This window comes from Triticum aestivum, chromosome 1B, assembly GCF_018294505.1.
Source record: "Triticum aestivum cultivar Chinese Spring chromosome 1B, IWGSC CS RefSeq v2.1, whole genome shotgun sequence".
NCBI classification, from domain to species: Eukaryota; Viridiplantae; Streptophyta; class Magnoliopsida; order Poales; family Poaceae; genus Triticum; species Triticum aestivum.
Window position 1 is genome coordinate 463937906 of NC_057795.1, and position 25503 is coordinate 463963408.

Sequence of the window (25503 nt, forward strand, 5' to 3'; positions counted from 1 at the left end):
CAGCGGCGGTAGCAAACAATTAGTGTTAGCGGCAATCATCTTCTATCTAATGTATAGGTACTAAGGAGCAGCAAAATAAGTAGCTGTGGCAATAGCATGTAGCTGCAGTAGCAAACAATCAGTGTCACCAAGAGATGTACTTTCCATGAGCCAAGCACGCACGCACGCAGGCAGGTGAGCCAAGCACGCCCGCATCAGCAGGCAAACGCACGCAGTGCCACCAGAATTATGGATCCGCCCCTGCTTCTGGCCATCTGGGGTTCATAGCAGTACATGCTAGAACACCACAGCTGACATAACTTTTACTAGAAAGATATACCACAATTATGTATGACTAGAAGAACAAATTCAGGTAGCACTCCTCAACAAAAGTAACTCTTCTATAGAGTAATATTTGGTTTATTAGGATCATCATCATGATGGATAGCAAGGAATCAGCCATGGCACAATGGCCATGCCACACAAACCAGCAGAGGGGAGGAGTGACTTACAGAATCGTCGGCGTTGGAGTCGAGGTAACCGAGGCAGAGCAGCACCGTTGAGCCTGAGTTGGCAGCCATGGGTGCCGAGACGCGGGGGTAGCCGGCATACCGTGGCGACTAGGGTTGCTGCGGGGGCGGGGACGTCGTTCCGACAGCGGAAAATACGAGAAGAACAGTGAGGGGGGAGGAGGCCGGTGAGCAGCGGTGCACAACTGCGCCGGAACTGCCCGGATTCGGGGGCGGCGGAAACGTTGTGGCGATGGAGCTCGCGTGAGAAAGGGGAATCGGGGGAGAGATGTGGCAGCGAAAAATAATTGTTTATTTATCCTTAGCTGTGTGGTATAAGGAGGAAGCAGGTACAGAGGTAGAGGTGGGGGTACGGGGAGGGAAGTGGATCCTCTAACATCCTCAAGGGATGTCACGAAGCTACAGTAAAATGCATGTGTAAAACGAAGAAGGGATGTCAGGGTTACTGTAGCAACCACTGTGCAGATTTACTGTAGCATGTACAAAAATAAATAAAAAATCATTTTATTGCACCATAATTTTGTTTGTATGTAATTTTTGTAAATGTATAGAGTAGATTTGTAATTTACAAAATAATTATTATTATTTTAGGCTTAATCATATGAATGTGAAGGAGGGATGTCACGGTTACTGTAGCTTACGTGACATCCCTTGAGGATGTTAGAGGATCTGGTTCCCGTGGGGAGGTGGGAGGTTGAACGCAACACATGTCATCATCGTTTTTTTAGAGCAAAGCAAAGCTTCATTACTTAACTGAGCTTAGCCATATCGCCTATTACAGAGGCGTCCACTTGGGCAGGTACATCCGATTCCCAATCTATGTATTGGTTGGGGTCACAACTACAGCCAATCGTGGCAAGTTCATGGGCTACAGAATTAGCCGAACGTCTACAAATGGTGATTATAACCTTGGAAAACCAAAGTTTCAGCTGGTACTTCATGTCCTCGATGATAGCAGCATATGCGGAGGAATCCACTCTTTGCGGATCCATAGCTTCAGCTAGGAGTTGCGAGTCCGTCTCCAGTTCAAGCCGAACGATGCCGAGGTCTGCTGCCGTGGTGACCGCAACACATGTCATCATCATTTCTACACATATGTTGCTATAAGGGGGTTCTTGTTGTAGTGCACGGGCACACAAAAGTAGCAGCAGTTTCCATAGACGGATTCAAACAGAGTACTAGCCCCAGAGGGGTCGATAACAGGCAAGGTTCGGATAATTAGACACAATCCAAACTACTATTAAACACTAGCTGGGGCAACTATTTCATGCCTCGGTCTAATTTGGGCTGGACATAAGACGAACCTTGCCATGAACATCATCGAGGACGTCCCGCAGTAGCTCAATCCTGTGAACCTTCATGAAGACAACCTTGTGTCCTTGCCACTAATAAACTTGTTTGTGGAGGCATACCACGTCATCTTCCTGCGTAAGCTTGACAAGAACAGTATGCCTCAGTAGCTTTGAAATTCTTGTGCTTCAGTACACCCTGGACAACACGCCTGACAATAGTGAGGCTGGAATACAACTCTTCATTGGTATAACCGCAAATGGCTTCCAGGATCCAACAGCCTAAGAACTCTATTTTTCCAGTGCGTATATTCAGGTCATCCGTCTCATAGCGAGTGACATGTACAACCACACAATCCTTGTCTGCATCAGGGTTCTAATTGAACCAGAAACAAATTCTGAATTACTTTTCAGTATAAGAAACACAAGTTATTTAAACCACTATGTATAGCATGGCATCGAAGCTAATAAAATTTTGCATTATTAATCACCACATACTTAGATGAAAAACCACAATCGAGACCGGCAAAGAAGAAAATCACCTTAGGCAGCTCAGCGGGGGGGGGGGGGGACACATCCTCGAAGGGGGAAAACTGCTCCTGAAGTGCCACGGGGGTTGTAACCTCAAACGGGGCGTTGACCATCTCAGTAGTAGCCGTGAGCGTATCTGGGGTCGGCTCGGTGGCTGCCTCCATCTTCTTGGAGCTCTCTGTCTCGTGGGGATCAGCCTCCCGCGTCTGCTCCAATATCGGTAGATCTTTGCCTGGTTCTCCTTGGTCCATCATGAAACTGACGAATACTAGGAGACCACTGAAAGGAAAACACAATCGCAAGGACAATGAAACAAAAAAGAGAGTGAGGATCGGTTACTGCTTTGCAAAAGTTCTTTTTTTTCTCTGAACGAAGATATACCAACATCACGGATCCGCTTACCTTCCCTTCGTTGGGAGAGAAGAACAGTGGCAGATGCGAGTGTTGCCTTTCTTGAAGACGGTGAGGGAGAAGGGGATTCAGCAAAGAGTGAAATGATGGTTCTTCGTCCGTCAAACTTAGACTGCGGGGGGTGGGGGGGTTGTGATACGATGGCTCGTTACTGCCGCGCTACGACCGGGGTGACTCTCCGCCTGCATACTGCCTTATAATTTGGTGGATGGCATTTGGGCCCGCGCGCTGCATGGCCCGCATGTCGGTGAACAGAAGTATAATGACATTCAGTAGAGGGAGACATTTCAATGACCTAGGAGGAGCCAGAAGTAGTAGAGTGTCTCCACTGTACTAGTAGTAATTGTTTTTCTGGGTAGCTGTAGAGTGTCTCCACTGTACTAGTAGTAATTGTTTCTCCGGGCCCAAGACAAAACAGCCCAGCACACCCAGCACAATTCAAAAGCTCTATATTTACTGAATGAGAGGCGCTACCCACACCCAGCACACCGTCCCCCAAAAAACCTGGGTGCTCTTCTTCCTCCTCGCTCCCACCCACCTCACGTCAGCTCGCTCCACTCATACCCCCAAATTCCTCACCTCACTCCTACAGAAAACCCCAGCTCCCCTTCTTCCTCACTCCTACAGAAAAAACCTTAGCTCCCCTTCTTCTTCACTCGCACTACAACTAGGCTCGTCACTCATTACTCTGCTCAAATCCGTGAGCGCGACGCGACGCCCTCGAGGAAAATGGAGTCGGATGACCCCAGTGCCAAGAAGATGAGGCTCCCGCCAGCGGCGACGCCTGTTGTAGATCCCGCACCCGGTAGTGCGGGGAGAAGCGGCGACCCCGCCCCCACCGGATCCCAGGAACCAGTAGAATCTCGGGTGGACCGCATCAGCGATCTCCCGGACGCCGTCCTTCGGGAGATCATCTCGCTTCTCCCCACCAAGGATTGCTGCCGCACCCAAGTCCTCTCCATTCGGTGGCGCCCTCTATGGCGCGCCGTGCCCCTTAACCTCGACTGTCGTCAGCTATCTCTCTTCAATGATTTTGAAATCCCTAGAGCCATCATCTCCTCCCACAAGGGCTCCGTTCAAAGCCTCTGCATCCCGTCATGCTACCTGAGCAAGCATACCATGCCCTGCACGGTGGATGCCTGGCGGAAATCCCCTGAATTCACAGAACTACATCTGCTTGAGTTCTACTATTCCCCTGGAAATCACATACCACATACCGAACGCCATGAACTTGTGCCCTCAGCACCGATGTCCATATCGTGGTTTTCCTCCTCTCTCCACACCGCCACCTTTGTGCTGTGTTACCTACCAGACAATTTGGTACTAAATCTTCGACTCCCATTTCTCAAGAAACTTTCACTTGTGCGGGTTCGTATATCGGAGGCCTCATTGCACAGCATCATCCACTCCAGTTGCCCTGCCCTGGAGTGCTTGGTTCTTGTTTTCACAGTTAGAATCGGTTGTCTCCAAATAAAGTCGCCTAACCTTGTAAGAATTGAAATTTCTTTTGACAGAAGGCAGCTCATCATCCAAGATTCCCCTTCACTTCAAAGGTTGATCCTTGATTCTAGTTATTCACCATTGCAAATAATCATGCTCTCTGCGCCTAAACTGGAGACCTTGGGTGTAATACATGATCTCTGTGCTCATTTCAATATGGTGTTTGGCTCCACAGTTCTTCAGGTACTTTGTATTACCATCTACACTTGTAACCATAAGTTGCATTTTAAATTTCTGCCCATAAGTTATATATCATCTTGGAGTACACATTTTGTACTAATATTATGTTCTATGCTCAATGAAGATTTTACCGTTCAGCTGTTGCTCTTTCGACACTCTTTTTTTAGACCTTAACTGTTTTCAATCTTCATGTCTATTTAGGCCACAAGACAGGGTAAGAAAGTTATAACCAATCGGTGGATTCGTAAGCATCGGGATTTTCTCACTTCTCATGAGATTCGATTGAAGACAATAACGCTAGAACGATATGTAGCCAACTGTGCAAACACTAGATTTGTCACATTCTTCCTGCTGAATGCGAGGTTACTATTGTCCATCAGGCTTAAGTTTATCAGCAGCATGGTTTTGACGGATGGGTATGTCGAAGAGCAAAAAAAGGAGTTTTACGTGGGCAAAAGAGCATCTGAACGTGCCGGGCTTCTATTTACAACATATTGTGGTCATAATCCAGTAAATTTTATGACCAAGGATGTTCATTCTATGGACCTGACCGATCCATTTGACTGTGACTGCCGAAAACAGTGCTGGAGTTAGATGTTGTTGCCCTTTTCAACCTGGTTTTTTTTGTAAACCTGATGAACAATTAACCCTCGTGCTTTTGTATAGTTTGTAAGCTAGAGTTAGATGTTCCTGCCCTTCTCAACTCGGCTGTGACGGTCATATTTTCTTTGAAACAAGGCATGGCTTGCCATTCGTTTAATTTAGAGTGAAATATTGTAACAAATCCCAACCAAGGGACATAACATCACTCTCGCCGGCTGCTTGAGCTCACTGTGCATTACAGAAGCCAAGTGATTAACCCCCACCAGCACCCACAAACTTATTTCGAATTAGCACATCAAATGGGCTGTAAATTTTCATAGGAAAGGTTGCATGACCGTGACAGATTTGGATTCTGACATTTGGGACCCACGAGGAAATAACCTAGCCAGTCAACAAACGATTCTGCCTACCAGCCGTTGGATTGACATCCAACATCTGTCGTGTATCTTCTATCTCTTGTCTTCTACCTCCAGCCGCCCAAACCGAACCACCCCATCGGTTCCGCCTGCTCCTGCATCCCATGGCTGGCTGCGCCTCCGCCGCCCTACCGTATGTACCCTCCAACGTTGGCCAGTCCCTCCCTCTATTCCCCCACACATCCTGTTATTCTCTGGCGACGTCAGCCCCAACACACTCCCGCACCCGAACTAGTCAACCCTCGTACTCCCCTCCGCCTGCGACTGGACCGGTGCATCTTCCACGGCTCCTGTTCGTTCCGTCCGAGGCCTCGCCGTCGTCCTCTGCCTTGCGGCCTTGGTTCGCTCGCCGTGCGTGGTGCGCCGCCCTCTTGCGTTGTCAACATTGTCAACAATCGAGAGGAACAAGGAGATGACTGTACGTAGAGAGGATGACAGTAGGGACCCACCAGCGTCATGGCAGTACACAAGCCAGTGCCTCTGTATTACAAGCCCAAAAATATGGTTCCTCCTAATGGTTGGACATCTGGGGCTCACGACATTGTCAACATAGTCAATAAACGAGAGAATTACACTACGAGCGGCTGACACCAGGGACCCAGCAGGTCGCGCAGTTTTTTTTGTGAGGAACAAGCAATTGTTATTTATAGTAGTTTTAGCGACAGATCAGGGTAACAACGGGGCTGTGCGGGGGCCGTGGCCCGTCTAGCTAGGGTTTTATTTATGTTTACCACATCATGAGCCCAGTTGTGTTTTTTTCTTGCTGAAAATGGCTAGCCCGGTTCTATTTTTTAAAAGAAATACCCAAACAAGGTCTACTTGCTTTATCAGACTTGCTGGGCTGCAAATCTTTCAAGATGAGGAGAGTTTCATTCGGTTTGCCCAGAAATGGGTTGTACATTTTTAAACCACATCAAATCGGGAATTAGTTTCAATTTTTTTCATTACAACATTTTAAATTCCATTGATTTTTATGCGTGGACAATTATTTGGATTTTATATTTATATAAATTATTTTTCAAAATAGTTTGAATGTGAATCGATATTTCTGGATTAAAAACATTTGGCCACAATATGGGGTGTAATGCTAACAAAAAGAAGATGGGCTCCAAAAAAATTCTTAAGAATTAGCAAATGGGTTGTACATTATTAGAAATAATGGCAGATGGGCTATCTGCTGTTTTCCACAGATTTGAGGCTGACTTGTGCGCCTACTACAGGTTGACGTGTATGCTTTCATAAAAAAAAGGTTGACGCACACGCAACGCCCTGTCAACTTAGTCAACACATGAGAGTAGTGACTGTTGGATGTCCATCCAACGGCTGTCGTGCTTCTTCAATCTTTGCTCTTCATGCTCTAGCCGCTCAAATAAGCGCCGGCGGGACTGCCTGCTCCCTCCTTCCCGCGGCTGGCTGTGCTGCCGCGCAGGCCTCACCACCCCACCGTACTCCCATCGCTGGCCTAGCCATCCCTCTACTGACCCACACCTATTGTTATTCTCCGGCGATGGCAGACGAACCAGTAAAGCCTCGTACAGTCGTACTCCTCTCCGTGTGGGCATCCCTGCCGCGTCTTCCCCGGCTCCGCATTGTCCCCTTCATAGGCCTCACCGTCGTCAACCGCCCTGGTGCTCTTGGCGCGGCGTGGTCAATGTGGTCAACGACCGACTTCCATCGGAAGAGTACTGTACGTCGAGAGGCTGACAGCTGGGTCCATGGCGGCCGCAAGGAAGTGCCTCCTTATTACGCGCAAAATAATTATTCCTCCACCTGACAACGGGGACCTGCCGGACAGGCCATCGTATTTCGCAAAAGAAACGTTTCCCCCCTGACTACTGGGACCTACCAGCTACACCTTCGCACGCAAGGAAGTGCGTCCGAAAAAAAACAAAACGATTCGCCAGCTGACTGCTGGGTCCCACCAGCTACACATTCGCATGCAAGGAAGTGCGTCCGGGCAAAAAAAATGATTCGCCCCCCTGACTACTGGGACCCACCAGCTACATCTTCGCACGCAAGGAATTACCTGACAGTCGAGACCCACCTGGTCGAAGCGTACGTAGCGTTGTCATTCTGGTCGCGAACGTGTACGTACATACTGGTGGATTTAGAGGCGCGCACGTGTCGTAGTAGAGGCGCGCATGTAGCATGTACACGTACGTACAGCATCCAGGGTGCAAGAAAGAAAATACAGCCGCGTATGTGTACATACGGGCGGGGTCTCGAACGCCTACTCGCGCATATATACGTACGGCCAGGGCTCGTGTACATTGGCTGGGTCGGAACAGAGAAACAACGTCATTGTCATGTTCATGGGGAGCCAACCGGCTAGGTCGGAACGAAATGCGTGGTCGTGTTCATCTGGAGGGCCTGGACGGAACAGGCGATGGAAACGAGGCCTGGCGTACCGCAGAACGGAGGAAACGGCCTTGTGTTCGACCGGCCACGTTAGAAACGGGATCCTGTTCATCGGGAGGGGTGTGGCGTACCGCAAAACGGAGGAAACGGACCTCCTACGGTCGAAACGGGGGTCGTGTTGATCGGGAGGGGTGTGGCATACCGCAAAACGGAGGAAATAGACCTCCTACGGTCGAAACGGGGGTCCTGTTGATCGGGAGGGGTGTGGCGTACCGCAAAACGGAGGAAACAGACCTCCTACGGTCGAAACGGGGGTCCTGTTCATCGGGAGGGGTGTGGCGTACCACAAAACGGGACTCCACGGGATACTGTTCATCTCCACCGTTGACCTCCTCCAGCCTCCACGGGCTATTGTTCATCCACCGTCGACCTCCTCCAGCCTCCACCTGCGACTGTTCATCCACGGGCTCCTGTTCATCCAGCCTCCATCGCTCGCTACTCCACCGGCTACTGTTCAACCACCCCTCTCCAGGGTCTCCTGTTCAACCACCCCTCCACGGGCTACTGTTCATCCAACCCTCCACCTTCTACTGTTCATCCAGCCCTCCACGGGGTCGTCCTGTTCATCCAGCCCTCCACGGGGTCCTGTTCATTAGCCCCAACCGGCTCGATCGATCGGGGTACTGTTCATCCAGAGGCAACGCCACGGGTCCTGTTCATCCACTCCCACCGCTCACTGTTCATCCACCCCCCCCGCAAGCGCTCACTGTTCATCCAGAGAGGCAGCATCGATCAGCTTCAGTTAGCAGCAGTAGCGAAGGAATCGATCGCTCGGGTTCAGTAATGCGTAGCCTGCAGTGCAATCGCTCAGGTTCAGTTAGAGCCCAATGCCTCTCTCGGGTTCAGCTAGAGCCAACGCCTCGCACACACGCACATACGTGTACGAGAGAAACGCGCATCGCTCGGCCCCCAACCTCCCACCATAACCGGCAACTCCCCAAAATTTTCCTCCCCCTCGCTTCTACCACGGTTTTTTCCGTCATGGACGGCCCAAAGAATGTCATGCAGCTGCGTCTCCGGCCCGCCCAGGACGAAAAGCCCATTTTCTGTCATGATTTTTTGTCATAGAAGTAGGAGCCCACCACATCTATGATGATACCGGGTTTTGTCACAATTATCGTCATAGAAGTGTCATATGTATGACAGAAAAAAATTCGTTCGACCCAAAATGTCACGGATGTGTCTTGCTTTTGTAGTGAGTGTTGGGGCTGCGGGTTATTGTTGGGGTGGTAAGCTAAGCACTGGTGTGTTTCTTTATATCTAAACTAAATTTTTGAAGTTTTAGCCTTCTAAGCATTGTGTTTCTTCTCTCCACATATCAGAAAAAATTAGTTGCTGGTTAACGAAAGCTAATGAGGTCCAGGCAGCTGCTATGTCGCACCCTTGGTTTGTTAGTGTTGATAATATAAAAGGTAAATTTCAGAGATGCACTAATGTTTTTCTATTTGAAACACTTCAAATTCTTACACTACGACATGTGCTATATGTCAGAGACGAAATGCCCCATTGCCATACTTGGAGCTGAAATAGACTTTATGTCCCCACCTGAATTGGTCAAGCAGTTCGAGCAGATTTTGTCTGACTCAGGGGTAAGTTTTCATTTCGAACAACCCGATCTTAAAGTCTACAACATGTGATATGACCAAGACTAAACCAAGTTGTTAAATTCGAAACTATCCCGGTGCCAAACTGTATCTCATCAGAATGTTGTGCGATTTTATTATTTTTAGCCTGTAGCAGGTGCGCCTTCGGACTTCCACGGCATCAACGAAGAGATGCTTACGTTGAAACTGTATTACAGTCCAACCCTCTAAATATTCACTTCAGGAGGATGTTAGTGGGAAACTATTGGGAAGTTTGGCTCCATCTGGTGAGAAGATTGATGGACGTTGACCTTTCTCAACAGCCAGATCAGTTGCACTGGAAACTAATTAAGGATGGAGAGTTTTTGGTTAGGTCCATGTATTTGGACATTATCAATACTGGCTCTATACTTCGATCGAAACATGTTTGGAAAGTCAAAGTGCCTCTAAAAATTAAAGTGTTTATTTGGGTTTTCCATAAACAAGTCATTCTAACTAAGGATAATTTGGCAAAACGCAACTCGATAGGATCTAGAAGATGTATCTTCTGTGATCATGATGAATCCATCAAACACCTCTTTCTTGATTGCCCAATGGCAAAAAAAATATGGCCCCCGTTCAAAATTCAGATAAAAAATCAGTTTCGGAGACTCCCCCGAGCCGCTCCCGCGAGCGACCTCGGGGGAAACCCTAATTGCCTCCTCCCCGTCCCCTCCTCCCGGGCTCCCTCACCCACTGCCGACATGACGCGCCGCCAGGCAAAGGTCGGCCGGCGTGGGTGGCGGCGGGGAGTCTCTCCCCCTCGGCGTGGTCGGTTGCTGCCGCGGGACAGCGCGTGGCGCGGGGGCATCGGGTGGCCGTGGGCCCCACGGCGCGGTGCTAGTAGCGTGGGACAGTGGCGGCGCGGCCTGACGGCGGTGCTCCGGTGTCCTGGGGCCTGGACGGCACGCGGCGGCTGTGGTGGGTCATCTTCTCCAGGTGGTGGCGCGTGGGGCGGCCCGGGCCAGATCCGGCCGGATTCGGCTCCGGCGGCTCGTCCTTCGGCGGGGGCTGTGGGCGGCATTGGCCACAACTGGCCTCTCCATCTCGCTTGTAGGGGTCGGTTGTGGTGGCGGTGGTGGTGGGATGGACTGGGATGGCGGCGGCGGGTGGTGTTCTTGCTGCAGGCCGAGTTCCTTGGTGCCACGGGCTGCGTTTGGCCTGGGCCATGGTTGGCTGTTTCCTCCTCGCAGCTCGGTGGAGGTAGCAGCGGCGTGGTGGTGTGGCGGTGTATGCCCGGCGGCTCCGATTCTTGCAGCTCGCCGGGTGGGTAGTGGCCCACCGTGGCTGCTACCCTTGGCGGGTCGGTTGCGGCGGCGACTGGATTTCTGGTGTCAGCTCGTTTGTAGGCTGCCCGTTGCGACCTTTGAGCTCTCTCCTTGTTATCCGGACGCGACCTTCGTCGAAGGATGGCCCCTCCCCAGCTGCGATCCATCACTCGTCTCACACCCGGCAGCAAGACCGAGCTCGTGTCGTGCTTGGCAGCAGGACTGACCTTGTCTCGCGCCCAGCAGCAGGACCGAGCTCGTCTCGCGCCCGTGATATGTCTCCAACGTATCTATAATTTTTTATTGTTCCATGCTATTATATTATCCATCTAGGATGTTTTATATGCATTTACATGCTATTTTATATGATTTTTGGGACTAACCTACTAACCTAGAGCCTAGTGCTAGTTTCTGTTTTGTCCTTGTTTTTGAGTTTTACAGAAAAGGAGTACCAAGCGGAGTCCAATTGACGTGCCAATTTTTGATGATTTTTTATGGACCAAAAGAAGCCCATGGAGTGAAAGAGTTGGGCCAGAAGAGTCTCGGGCTGCCCACGAGGGTGGGGGGCACGCCCACCCCCCTGGGCGCGCCCCCTATCTCATGGACAGCCCGGAGACCTCACTGACTTGTTCCTGACGCCAAAAATTCCTATAAATACAGAAACCTCCAGAACATAACCTAGATCGGGAGTTCCGCCGCTGCAAGCCTCTATAGCCAATAAAAACCAATCGGGACCCTGTTCCGGCACCCTGTCGGAGGGGGGATCCCTCACCGGTGGCCATCTTCATCATCCCGGCGCTCTCCATGACCACGAGGGAGTAGTTCACCCTCGGGGCTGAGGGTATGTACTAGTAGCTATGTGTTTGATCTTTCTCTCTCGTGTTCTTGAGGTGGTACGATTTTCATGTATCGCGAGCTTTGCTATTAGAGTTGGATCTTATGATGTTTCTCCTCCTCTACTCTCTTGTAATGGATTGAGTTTTCCCTTTGAAGTTATCTTATCGGATTGAGTCTTTATGGATTTGAGATCACTTGATGTATGTCTTGCATGTGCTTATCTGTGGTGACAATGGGATATTCACGTGATCTACTTGATGTATGTTTTGGTGATCAACTTGCGGGTTCCGTAACATTGTGAACTTATGCATAGGGGTTGGCACACATTTTTGTCTTGACTCTCCGGTAGAAACTTTGGGGCACTCTTCGAAGTACTTTGTGGTGGTTTGAATAGATGAATCTGAGATTGTGTGATGCATATCGTATAATCATACCCATGGATACTTGAGGTGACATTGGAGTATCTAGGTGACATTAGGGTTTTGGTTGATTTGTGTCTTAAGGTGTTATTCTAGTATGAACTCTATGATAGATCGAACAGAAAGAATAGCTTCATGTTATTTTATTACGGACTCTTGAATAGATCGATCAGAAAGGATAACTTTGAGGTGGTTTCGTACCCTACAATAATCTCTTCGTTTGTTCTCCGCTATTAGTGACATTGGAGTGACTCTTTGTTGCATGTTGAGGGATAGTTATATGATCCAGTTATGTTATTATTGTTGAGAGAACTTGCACTAGTGAAAGTATGAACCTTAGGCCTTGTTTCCTAGCATTGCAATACTATTTACGCTCACTTTTACCACTTGTTACCTTGCTGTTTTTATATTTTTTCAGATTACAAATACTCATATTTACCATCCATATTGCACTTGTATCACAATCTCTTCGCCAAACTAGTGCACCTATACAACTTACTATTGTATTGGGTGTGTTGGGGACACAAGAGACTCTTTGTTATTTGGTTGTAGGGTTGTTTGAGAGAGACCATCTTCATCCTACAGCTCCCACGGATTGATAAACCTTAGGCCATCCACTTGAGGGAAATTTGATGCTGTCCTACAAACCTCTGCACTTGGAGGCCCAACAACGTCTACAAGGAGAAGGTTGCGTAGTAGACATCAAGCTCTTTTCTGGCGCCCTTCCAGGGGAGGTTAGTGCTTGAAGGTATATCTTTAGATCTTGCAATAGAATCTTTTAGTTTCTTGTTTTATAACTAGTTTAGTCTATAAAATAAAACTACAAAAATGGAATTTAGGTTTCCTCATATGCTTCATCTCTTTAATGTCTTTCGTGAAAATAAGGTTTCCGATAATTGTGCCAAAGTGTTAGAAGAAGAATGCAATAAATTGTTTGGCACTAAATCTTTGAATGATGAGCATGATTGCAATGTTGTTATTATGAATTCCTTGAATATCCATGATGCTAATGATATGCAAAGCCACAAGCTTGGGGAAGCTATGTTTGATGAAGATGATATTTTTTGCCCCCCAAGTTTTGATGAGAATATTTATTATGATGAAAGCATGCCTCCTATTTATGATGATTATATTGATGAAAATGGGTTTCGAAGAGTGTCAACTTTAGTAAGTAATGATCCCACTATTTTGGAGGATGTTGAATATTATTGTGATAATTATGAAAGTGGATTTGGATAGGTCATGACTTTGTTTAGTGACGAATCCACTATTTCGGAAGAGGTTCCAATTGATTATGAGAACAAAGTTGCTATCTATGATGATTATTGTGATGACTTGTATGCTATTAAGATAATGATAACCATGAAACTTGTCATCATGATTTTAGTTTTCAATTGGATTATGCCTCACATGATAATTATTTTGTTGAGTTTGCTCCCACTACTATTCATGAGAAGAAATTTGCTTATGTGGAGAGTAGTAAATTTTATATGCTTGTAGATCATGAAAATAATGCTTTATGTGATGGTTATATTGTTGAATTCATTCATGATGCTACTAAAAATTGTTATGAGGGAGGAATTTATGCTTCTAGGAATTCCAATAATATCAAGTTTCCTCTTTATGTGCTTAAAGTTTTGAAGTTATGCTTGTTTATCCTTCCTATGCTAGTTGATTATTGTTCCCATAAATTGTTTGCTCAAAAAATCCCTATGCATAGGAAGTGGGTTAAACTTAAATGTTCTAGTCATATTATTCATGATGCTCTCTTTATGTTTCAATTCTTATCTTTTATGTGAGCGTCATTGAAATCATCATGCCTAGCTAGGGGCGTTAAACGTTAGCGCTTGTTGGGAGGCAACCCAATTTTATTTTTGTTCTTTGCTTTTTGCTACTGTTTAGTAATAAATAATTCATCTAGCCTCCGTCTATATGTGGTTTTATGTTTTAATTAGTGTTTGTGCCAAGTAGAACCTTTGGGAAGACTCGGGTGAAGTCTATGCGATCTTGCTGTAAAAAACAGAAACTTTTGCGCTCACGAGATTAGCTGCCATTTTTTACTGGAGAGAGATTTTGGGTTGATTCTTTTTTAATATGATTAATAGACAAATTCCTAAGGTCCACAAATTTATTTCAGAATTGTTTTAGTTACAGAAGTATTCGGATGATACATATTACTATAGACTGTTCTGTTTTTGACAGATTGTGTTTTCTATGTGTTGTTTGCTTATTTTGATGAATCTATGAGTAATATCCGAGGGTATGAACCATAGAGAAGTTGGAATACATTAGATATTACACCAATATGAATTTATAATGAGTTCATAATATTACCTAAGTAGTGATTTATTTTCTTATACTAACGGAGCTTACGAGTTTTCTGTTAAGTTTTGTGTTGTGAACTTTTCAAGTTTTGGGTAAAGATTCGATGGACTATGGAATAAGGAGTGGCAAGAGCCTAAGCTTGGGGATGCCCAATGCACCCCAAGGTAATATTCAAGGACAACCAAGAGCCTAAGCTTGGGTATGCCCCGGATGTCATCCCCTCTTTCGTCTTCGTTCATCGGTAACTTTACTTGGAGCTATATTTTTATTCACCATATGATATGTGTTTTGCTTGGAGCGTCATTTTATTTTATTTTGTTTTGCTTGCTGTTTGAATAAAATACCAAGATCTGAAATTCTTAAATGTTAGAGAGTCTTCACATAGTTGCATAATTATTCGACTACTCATTGATCTTCACTTATATCTTTCGGAGTAGTTTGTCATTTGCTCTAGTGCTTCACTTATATCTTCTTAGAGCACGGTGGTGATTTTATTTTGACGAAATATATGAACTCTCATGCTTCACTTATATTATTTTGAGAGTCCTAAACATCATGGTAATTTGCTTTGGTTATGAATTTAGTCCTAATATGATGGGCATCCAAGAGGGATATAATAAAAACTTTTATATAAAGTGCATTGAATACTATGAAAAGTTTGATTCTTTATGATTGTTTTGAGATATAAAGGTGGTAATGTTAGAGTCATGCTAGTTGGGTAATTATGAAATTGAGAAATAATTGTGTTAAAGTTGGCAAGTCCCGTAGCATGCACGTATTGTGAACGTTGTGTGACAAATTTGAAGCATGTGGTGTTCTTTGATTACCTTCCTTATGAGTGGAGGTCGGGATCACGCGATGGTTAACTCCTACCAACCCTTCCCCTAGGAGTATGCGTAGTAGTACTTTGCTTCGAGGGCTAAGAAACTTTTGCAATAAGTATATGAGTTCTTTATGACTAATGTGAGTCCATGGATTATACGCACTCTTACCCTTCCGCAATTTGCTAGCCTCTACGGTACCGTGCATTGCCCTTTCTCACCTTGAGAGTTGGTGCAAACTTCGCCAGTGCATCGAAACCCCGTGATATGATACACTCTATCACACATAAACCTCCTTATATCTTCCTCAAAACAGCCACCATACCTACCTATTATGGCATTTCCATAGCCATTCCGAGATATATTGCCATGCAACTTTTCACCATTCCGTTTATTATGACACGCTCCATCATTGTCATATTGCTTTCCATGATCATGTAGTTGACATCGTATTTGTGGCAAAGCCACCATTCATAATTCTTTCATTCATGTCACTCTTGATTCATTGCACATCCCGGTACACCACCAGATGCATTCATATAGAGTCATATCTTGTTCTAAGTATCGAGTTGTAATTCTTGAGTCATAAGTAAATAAAAGTGTGATGATCTTCACTATTAGAGCATTGTCCCAGAGGAAAGGATGATGGAGACTATGATTCCCCCACAAGTCGGAATGAGACTCCGGACGGAAAAAAAGATAAAAAGAGGCCATAAAAAAAGAGAAAAGGTCCAAACAAAAAAATGAGAGCAAAGAGAGAAGGGGCAATGCTACTATCCTTTTACCACACTTGTGCTTCAAAGTAACACCATGATCTTCATGATAGAGAGTCTCCTATGTTGTCACTTTCATATACTAGTGGGAATTTTTCATTATAGAACTTGGCTTGTATATTCCAATGATGGGCTTCCTCAAAATGCCCTAGGTATTCGTGAGCAGGCAAGTTGGATGCACACCCACTTAGTTTCTTTTTGATGAGCTTTCATACATTTATAGCTCTAGTGCATCCATTGCATGGCAATCCCTACTCCTCGTACTGACATCAATTGATGGGCATCTCCATAGCCCATTGATTAGCTGTGTCAATGTGAGACTTTCTCCTTTTTTGTTTTCTCACATAATCCCTATCATCATACTCTACTCCACCCATAGTGCTATGTCCATGTCTTACACTCATGTATTGCGTGAGGGTTGAAAAGGCTGAAGCGCGTTAAAAATTATAAACCAATTGCTTGGCTGAAACCGGGGTTGTGCATGATGGGAGCATTTTGTGTGACGAAAATGAAGCATGGCCAAACTATATGATTTTGTAGGGATAAGCTTTCTTTGGCTATGCTATTTTGATAAGACATAAACTGCTTGGTTAGCATGCTTAAAGTATTACTATTTTTATGTCAATATTAAACTTTTATCTTGAATCTTTTGGATCTGAACATTCATGCCACAATAAAGAGAATTACATTAAAAATTATGTTAGGTCGCATTCCACATCAAAAATTCTGTTTTTATCATTTACCTACTCGAGGACGAGCAGGAATTAAGCTTGGGGATGCTTGATACGTCTCCAACGTATCTATAATTTTGATTGTTCCATGCTATTATATTATCCATCTAGAATGTTTTATATGCATTTATATGCTATTTTATATGATTTTTGGGACTAACCTACTAACCTAGAGCCTAGTGCCAGTTTCTATTTTCTCCTTGCTTTTGAGTTTTACAGAAAAGGAATACTAAATGGAGTCCAATTGGCGTGCCAATTTTTGATGATTTTTTCTGGACCAAAAGAAGCCCCTAGAGTGAAAGAGTTGGGCGAGAAGAGTCCCGGGCTGCCCACGAGGGTTGGGGCCGCGCCCACCCCCCTGGGCACGCCCCCTGTCTCGTGGACAGTCCGGAGACCTCCCCGACTTATTCCCGATGCCAAAAATTCCTATAAATGCAGAAACGTCTAGAACATGTGTTTGATCTCTCTCTCTCCCGTGTTCTTGAGGTGGTACAATCTTGATGTATAGCGAGCTTTTCTATTAGAGTTGGATCTTATGATGTTTCTCCCCATCTACTCTCTTGTAATGGATTGAGTTTTCCCTTTGAAGTTATCTTATCGGATTGAGTCTTTAAGGATTTGAGAACACTTGATGTATGTCTTGCATGTGCTTATCTGTGGTGACAATGGGATATTCACGTGATCTACTTGATGTATGTTTTGGTGATCAACTTGCGGGTTCCGTAACATTGTGAACATATGCATAGGGGTTGGCACACATTTTCGTCTTGACTCTCCGGTAGAAACTTTGGGGCACTCTTCGAAGTACTTTGTGTTGGTTTGAATAGATGAATCTGAGATTGTGTGATGCATATCATATAATCATACCCACGGATACTTGAGGTGACATTGAAGTATCTAGGTGACATTAGGGTTTTGGCTGATTTGTGTCTTAAGGTGTTATTCTAGTACGAACTCTATGATAGATCGAACGGAAAGAACAACTTCATGTTATTTTACTACAGACTCTTGAATAGATCGATCAGAAAGGATAACTTTGAGGTGGTTTCGTACCCTACAATAATCTCTTCGTATGTTCTCCGCTATTAGTGACTTTGGAGTGACTCTTTGTTGCATGTTGAGAGATAGTTATATGATCCAGTTATGTTATTATTGTTGAGAGAACTTGCACTAGTGAAAGTATGAACCTTAGGCCTTGTTTCCTAGCATTGCAATACTGTTTACGCTCACTTTTACCACTTGTTACCTTGCTATTTTTATATATTCAGATTACAAATGCTCATATCTATCATCCATATATTGCACTAGTATCATGATACGTCCATTTTGCATCATGCTTTTATATCGATATTTATTGCATTATGGGCTGTTATTTCACGTTATGTCACAATACTTATGCCTATTCTCTCTTATTTTACAAGGTTTACATGAAGAGGGAGAATGTCGGCAGCTGGAATTCTAGGCTGGAAAAGGAGAAAATATTAGAGACCTATTCTGCACAACTCCAAAAGTCCCGAAACTCCACAAAAGTTGTTTTTGGAATTAATAAAAAATATTGGGCGAAGAAAGTACCAGAGGGGCCCACACCCTAGCGGAACCAATCTAGGGCTCCGACGGAGCTATTCTGCCGGGGAAACATCCCTCCGGGAGGGGAAAATCATCACCATCGTCATCACCATCGATCCTCTCACAGGGAGGGGGTCAATCTCCATCAACATCTTCACCAGCACCATCTCCTCTCAAACCCTAGTTCATCTCTTGTATCCAATCTTTGTCCCAAAACCTCATATTGGTACCTGTGTGTTACTAGTAGTGTTGATTACTCCTTTTAGTTGATGCTAGTTGGTTTATTTGGTGGAAGATCATATGTTCAGATCCTTTATGCATATTAATACCCCTCTGATTATGAACATGAATATGATTTGTGAGTAGTTACGTTTGTTTCTGAGGAGATGGGAGAAGTCTGGCTATAAGTAGTCATGTGAATTTGGTATTCGTTCGATATTTTGATGAGATGTATGTTGTCTCTCCTCTAGTGGTGTTACGTGAGCGTCGACTACATGACACTTCACCATTATTTGGGCCTAGAGGAAGGCATTGGGAGGTAATAAGTAGATGATGGGTTGCTAGAGTGATAGAAGCTTAAACCCTAGTTTATGCGTTGCTTCGTAAGGGGCTGATTTGGATCCATATGTTTCATGCTATGGTTAGGTTTACCTTAATACTTCTTTTGTAGTTGCGGATGCTTGCAATAGGGGTTAATTATAAGTGGGATTCTTGTCCAAGAAAGGGCAGTACCCAAGCACCGGTCCACCCACATATCAAATTATCAAAGTAACAAACGCAAATCATATGAGCGTGATGAAAACTAGCTTGATGATAATTCCCATGTGTCCTTAGGAGCGTTTTCCTTCATATAAGAACTTGTCCAGGCTTGTCCTTTGCTACAAAAAGGATTGGGCCATCTTGCTGCACCTTATTTACTTTTGTTACTTATTACCCATTACTAATTACCTTATCACAAATCTATCTATTATCGATAATTTCATTGCTTGGAGAGAATACCTTACTGAAAACCGCTTGTCATTTCCTTCTGCTCCTCGTTGGGTTCGACACTCTTACTTATCGAAAGGACTACGATAGATCCCCTACACTTTTGGGTCATCAAGACTCTTTTCTAGCGTCATTGCCAGGGAGTGAAGCGCCTTTGGTAAGTGGAACTTGGTAAGGAAAAATTTATATATTGTGCTGAAATTTACTGTCACTTGTTACTATGGAACATAATCCTTTGAGGGGCTTGTTCGGGGTATCTTCACCTCGACCAGTAGAGCAAAGAGTTGCTCCTCAACCTACTGAACCTACTGCAAATGTTTACTTTGAAATTCCTTCGGGTATGGTAGAGAAAATGCTAGCTAATCCCTTTGCAGGAGATGGAACATTGCATCCCGATTTACACCTTATCTATGTGGATGAAGTTTGTGGATTATTTAAGCTTGCAGGTATGCCTGACGATGTTATTAAGAATAAGGTCTTCCATCTATCTTTGAAGGGAGAGGTATTGACATGGTATAGGCTATGTGATGAAATGGGATCATGGAACTACAACCGATTGAAATTGGAATTTCACAAGAAGTTTTATCCTATGCATCTTGTTCATCGTGATCGTAATTATATATATAATTTTTGGCCTCGCGAAGGAGAAAGCATCACTCAAGCTTGGGGGAGGATTAAGTCAATGCTATATTCATGCCCCAATCATGAGCTCTCAAGAGAAATGATTATTCAAAAATTTTATGCTCGGCTTTCTCTCAACCATCGATCCATGCTCGATACTTCTTGTACTGGTTCCTTTATGATGAAGACTATTGAATTCAGATGGGATTTATTGGAAAGAATTAAACGCAACTCTGAATACTGGGATCTCGACGAAGGTAAGGAGTCAGGTATAACATCAAAGTTTGATTGTGTTAAATCTTTTGTGGATACCGATGCTTTTCGTGAATTTAGCACTAAATATGGACTTGACTCCGAGATAGTAGCTTCTTTCTGTGAATCATTTGCTACTCATGTTGATCTCCCTAAGGAGAAGTGGTTTAAATATAATCCTCCCATTGAAGTAAAAGTAGTTGCACCTATTAAAGTTGAAGAAAAGACTATCACTTATAATGATCCTATTGTTCCTACTACCTATATTGAGAAACCGCCTTTCCCTGTTAGGATAAAGGATCATGCTAAAGCTTCAACTGTGGTTCGTAAGAGTAATACTAGAACACCTACACCACCTGAGCGAATTAAAGTTGAACCTAGTATTGCTATGGTTAAAGATCTCTTGGCTGATAATATTGATGGGCATGTTATTTACTTCTGTGATGAAGCTGCTAGAATTGCTATACCGGATATTAAAAATAAACATAGACTTGTTGTAGGCATGCCTGTTATTTCTGTGAAAATAGGAGATCATTGTTACCATGGATTATGTGATATGGGTGCTAGTGCTAGTGCAATACCTCATTCCTTATACAAAGAAATTATGCATGATACTGCACCTACTGAGATAGAAGAAATTGATGTTACAATTAAGCTTGCCAATAGAGATACTATTTCACCAGTTGGGATTGTTAGAGATGTTGAAGTCTTGTGTGGGAAAGTTAAATATCCTGCTGATTTTCTTGTTCTTGGTTCCCCACAATATAGCTTTTGTCCCATCATATTTGGTAGACCCTTCTTGAATACTGCTAATGCTAAGATATATTGCAAAAAGGATATTGTTACTATTGGTTTGGGGGATATGTCCCATGAATTTAATTTGGCTAAATTTCGTAGACAACCCCATGATAAAGAATTGCCTAGTATGGATGAAATTATTGGTCTTGCTTCTATTGCCGTGCCTCCTAATGATCCTTTAGATCAATATTTGCTGGACCATGAAAATGATATGTTTATGAATGAAAGAAGGGAGATAGATGAAGTATTCTTTAAACAGGGACCTATTTTGAAACACAACTTGCCTATTGAAATTCTAGGGAATCCTCCACCACCCAAGGGTGATCTCGTGTTTGAGCTTAAACCATTACCTGATACTCTTAATATGCTTATCTTGATGAAAAGAAGATATATCCTATTATTATTAGTGCTAACCTTTCAGAACAGGAAGAGGAGAAATTATTGAAAACTCTGAAGAAGCACCGTGCTGCTATTGGATATACTCTTGATGATATTAATGGCATTAGTCCCACTCTATGCCAACACAAAATAAAATTGGAGAAAGACGCCAAACTAGTTGTTGATCGCCAACGATGGTTAAATCCTAAGATGAAAGAGGTGGTAAGAAAAGAAATACTAAAGCTCCTGGAGTCAGGCATAATTTATCCCGTTGCTGATAGTCAGTGGGTAAGTCCTGTCCATTGTGTCCCTAAGAAGTGAGGTATTACCGTCGTTCCTAATGATAAAGATGAATTGATCCCGCAAAGAATTGCTAGAGGTTATAGGATGGTAATTGATTTCCGCAAATTAAATAAAGCTACTAAAAAGGATCATTACCCTTTGCCTTTTATTGATCAAATGCTAGAAAGATTATCCAAAACATACACATTTTTGCTTTCTAGATGGTTACTCTGGTTTCTCTCAAATACCTGTGTCAGTAGAGGATCAAGAAAATACCACTTTTACTTGCCCTTTTGGTACTTTTGCCTATACACTTATACCTTTTGGTTTATGTAATGCACCTGCTACCTTTCAAAGATGCATGATGGCTATATTCTCTGACTTTTGTGAAAAGATTGTTGAGCTTTTCATGGATGATTTCTCCGTTTATGGATCTTCTTTTGATGATTGCTTGAGCAACCTTGATCGAGTTTTGTAGAGATGCAAAGATACTAGTCTTGTATTGAATTGGGAGAAGTGCCACTTTATGGTTAATGAAGGTATTGTCTTGGGGCATAAAATTTCTGAAAGAGGTATTGAAGTTGACAAAGCTAAAGTTGATGCTATTGAAAAGATGTCGTGTCCTAAGGACATCAAAGGTATAAGAAGTTTCCTTGGGCATGCCGGTTTTTATAGGAAGTTCATTAAGGACTTCTCTAAAATTTTCAGGCCTCTGACTAATCTCTTACAAAAAGATATTCCTTTTGTCTTCGATGATGATTGTGTAGAAGCATTTGAAATACTTAAGAAAGCTTTGATTTCTGCACCTATTGTTCAGCCACCTAATTGGAATTTACCCTTTGAAATTATGTGTGATGCTAGTGATTATGCTGTAGGTGCTGTTCTAGGACAAAGAGTTGATAAGACACTAAATGCTATTCAATATGCTAGTAAAACTCTAGACAGTGCCCAGAGAAATTATGCTACTACTGAAAAGGAATTTTTAGCAGTTGTATTTGCTTGTGATAAGTTTAGACCTTATATTGTTGATTCTAAAGTAATTGTTCACACTGATCATGCTGCTATTAAATATCTTATGGAAAAGAAAGATGCTAAGCCTAGACTTATTAGATGGGTTCTCTTGCTACAAGAATTTGGTTTGCATATTATTGATAGAAAGGGAGCTGAGAACCCCATTGCAGACAACTTGTCTAGGTTAGAGAATGTTCTTGATGACCCACTACCTATTGATGATAGCTTCCCTGATGAACAATTAGCTATCATAAATGCTTCTCGTACTGCTCCATGGTATGCTGATTATGCTAATTACATTGTTGCTAAATTCATACCACCTAGTTTCACATACCAGCAAAAGAATAAGTTCTTCTATGATTTAAGACATTACTTCTAGGATGACCCACACCTTTATAAAGAAGGAGTAGATGGTGTTATTAGTAGTTGTGTACCTGAGCATGAACAGGAACAGATCCTACGCAAGTGTCACTCTAAGGCTTATGGAGGACACCACGCTGGAGATAGAACTGCTCATAAGGTATTACAATCTAGTTTTTATTGGCCTACTCTCTTCAAAGATGCCCGTAAATTTGTCTTGTCTTGTGATGAATGTCAAAGAATTGGTAATATTAGTAGACGTCAAGAAATTCCTATGAATTATTCTCTTGTTATTGAAGCATTTGATCTTTGGGGCTTTGATTATATGGGACCGTTTCCTTCCTCTAATGGGTATACACATATTTTAGTTGTTGTTGATTACGTTACTAGGTGGGTAGAAGCTATTCCAACTAGTAGTGAGATGCTTAAAGAAGTTATTTTTTTGAGGTTTGGAGTCCCTAGATACCTAATGACTGATGGTGGTTCACATTTTATTCATGGTGCTTTTCGTAAAATGCTTGCTAAGTATGATGTTAATCATAGAATTGCATCTCCGTATCACCCACAGTCTAGTGGCCAAGTAGAACTGAGTAACAGAGAGCTTAAATTGCTTTTGCAAAAGACTATTAATAGATCTAGAAAGAATTGGTCCAAGAAACTTGATGATGCATTATGGGCTTATAGAACTGCATATAAGAATCCTATGTGTATGTCTCCATATAAAATGGTTTATGGAAAAGCATGTCACTTACCTCTCTAACTTGAACATAAGGCATATTGGGCCATTAAAGAGCTCAATTATGATTTCAAACTTGCCGATGAGAAGAGGTTATTTGACATTAGCTCACTTGATGAATGGAGAACCCAAGCCTATGAGAATGCCAAACTGTTTAAAGAAAAAGTTAAAAGATGGCATGACAAAAGGATACAAAAGCATGAGTTTAATGTAGGTGATTATGTGTTGCTTTTCAACTCTCATTTAAGATTTTTTGCAGGAAAGATCCTCTCTAAATGGGAAGGCCCTTACGTTATCGAGGAGGTCTATCGTTCCGGTGCCATAAAAATCAACAACTTCGAAGGCACGAATCCGAAGGTGGTAAACGGTTAAAGAATCAAACATTATCTCTCAGGTAATCATATAAATGTTGAAACTAATGTTATTGAAATCGTAACCCCGGAGCAATACATAAGGGACACTTTCCAGAACATCTCAGACTCTGCAAAGGAATAGGTATGTGGTACGATAAGTAAACCGACTCCAAAACAGTTATAATAGCAATTTTTTCTCTGTTTTGGAATATTTAAGAAAATAGGAAAATAAGAAGTAGTCCGGGAAGGGCACGAGGCATCCACGAGGGTGGAGGGCGTGCACCCCTACCTCGTGGGCACCTCGTGTGCTCTCCGGACTCCGTTTTCTTGCACGATACTTCTTTTGGTCGGTAAAAATTCATTATATAATCTCCCAAAAGTTTTGACCATTGTATCATGCCAATATCCTCTATTTTTGTTTCGAGCTGTTTCTGCAACAGGTTTAGAGCAAGATGTCTTCTCAAGAGTCAGTCGGGGAGTGTCGGGTGTCTCATCCGACACCGGGTCCAGGAGCAAACAGCGATGCCTATCACTTTGGGCCATCAACGGAGGAGGAGATGGAGGCCGACTTGAAAAGGATAGATGCCATGGAGGAAGATCAAGAAGTTACCTCTCGTTTACGAGCCGGATTCACGATGGGGAGACTACATAGCTCAACTATTCCAAACTCGCTCATCCCTTCCAATGTTAGATTTCTTTCTTACAAAAATATGAAAAAGAGTGTCACTTGTTCTCCAGCAGCTATGCAACATCCATGGGTGAAAGGAGCTTTAGCCGTCACGGGTAAGCTCCGCAAGGAAATAATGGACCTCAAGCAGCAAGTCAATAAGCTCGAGGAGGAGAATCGTATCCTGAGGGGCATCATCGCCAAGAATATCACACCACCACCTCCGAAGAAGGAGACATAATCACATGGGTATGGGCACCCCCTGGCAACTACCAAGCATGGGGGAGGTGCCCCGGTATCGTATCACCATCACACTCCTATCTTTACCGTTTTATTTAGTTTGATCCTTTTGGTAATATCTTGATCTAGTAGAATAAAGCTTTAGTATGATTTAGTTTTGAGTTTTGCTTTATGATCCCTCTATGTAATCGAGTCCGTGAGCTATATATAATAAAGATTAGTCTTGAGTCAAGGGCTTTGCTATCTTGCTATGATCTTGAGGGAATAAAAGAAAAAATAAAAAGAAATAAAGAGATCATATGGATCTTATGGAGAGTAATGACTTCACATATTGAGAGTATGATGAATAAAAGTTTTTGAGAGTTGACAAACATAGTTTTGGTCATCGTTGCAATTAATAGGAAGTAATAAAGAAAAAGAGGTTCTCACATATAAATACACTATATTGGACATCTTTTATGATTGTGAGCACTCACTAAAATACGACATGCTAAAGAGTTGATGTTTGACAAGGAAGACAACGTAATGGGTTATGTTTTCTTATATCTGAAATAAATTATATTGTCATGGATCATCCAACATGTTGATCTTGCCTTTCC

At 43.4% G+C, this 25503-nt stretch overlaps 1 pseudogene; it reads left to right on the forward strand.

The window, feature by feature from the left end:
• LOC123092716 (endo-1,3;1,4-beta-D-glucanase-like) overlaps positions 1 to 25503 on the forward strand; it is a 68264-nt pseudogene that overhangs the window by 38234 nt on the left and 4527 nt on the right.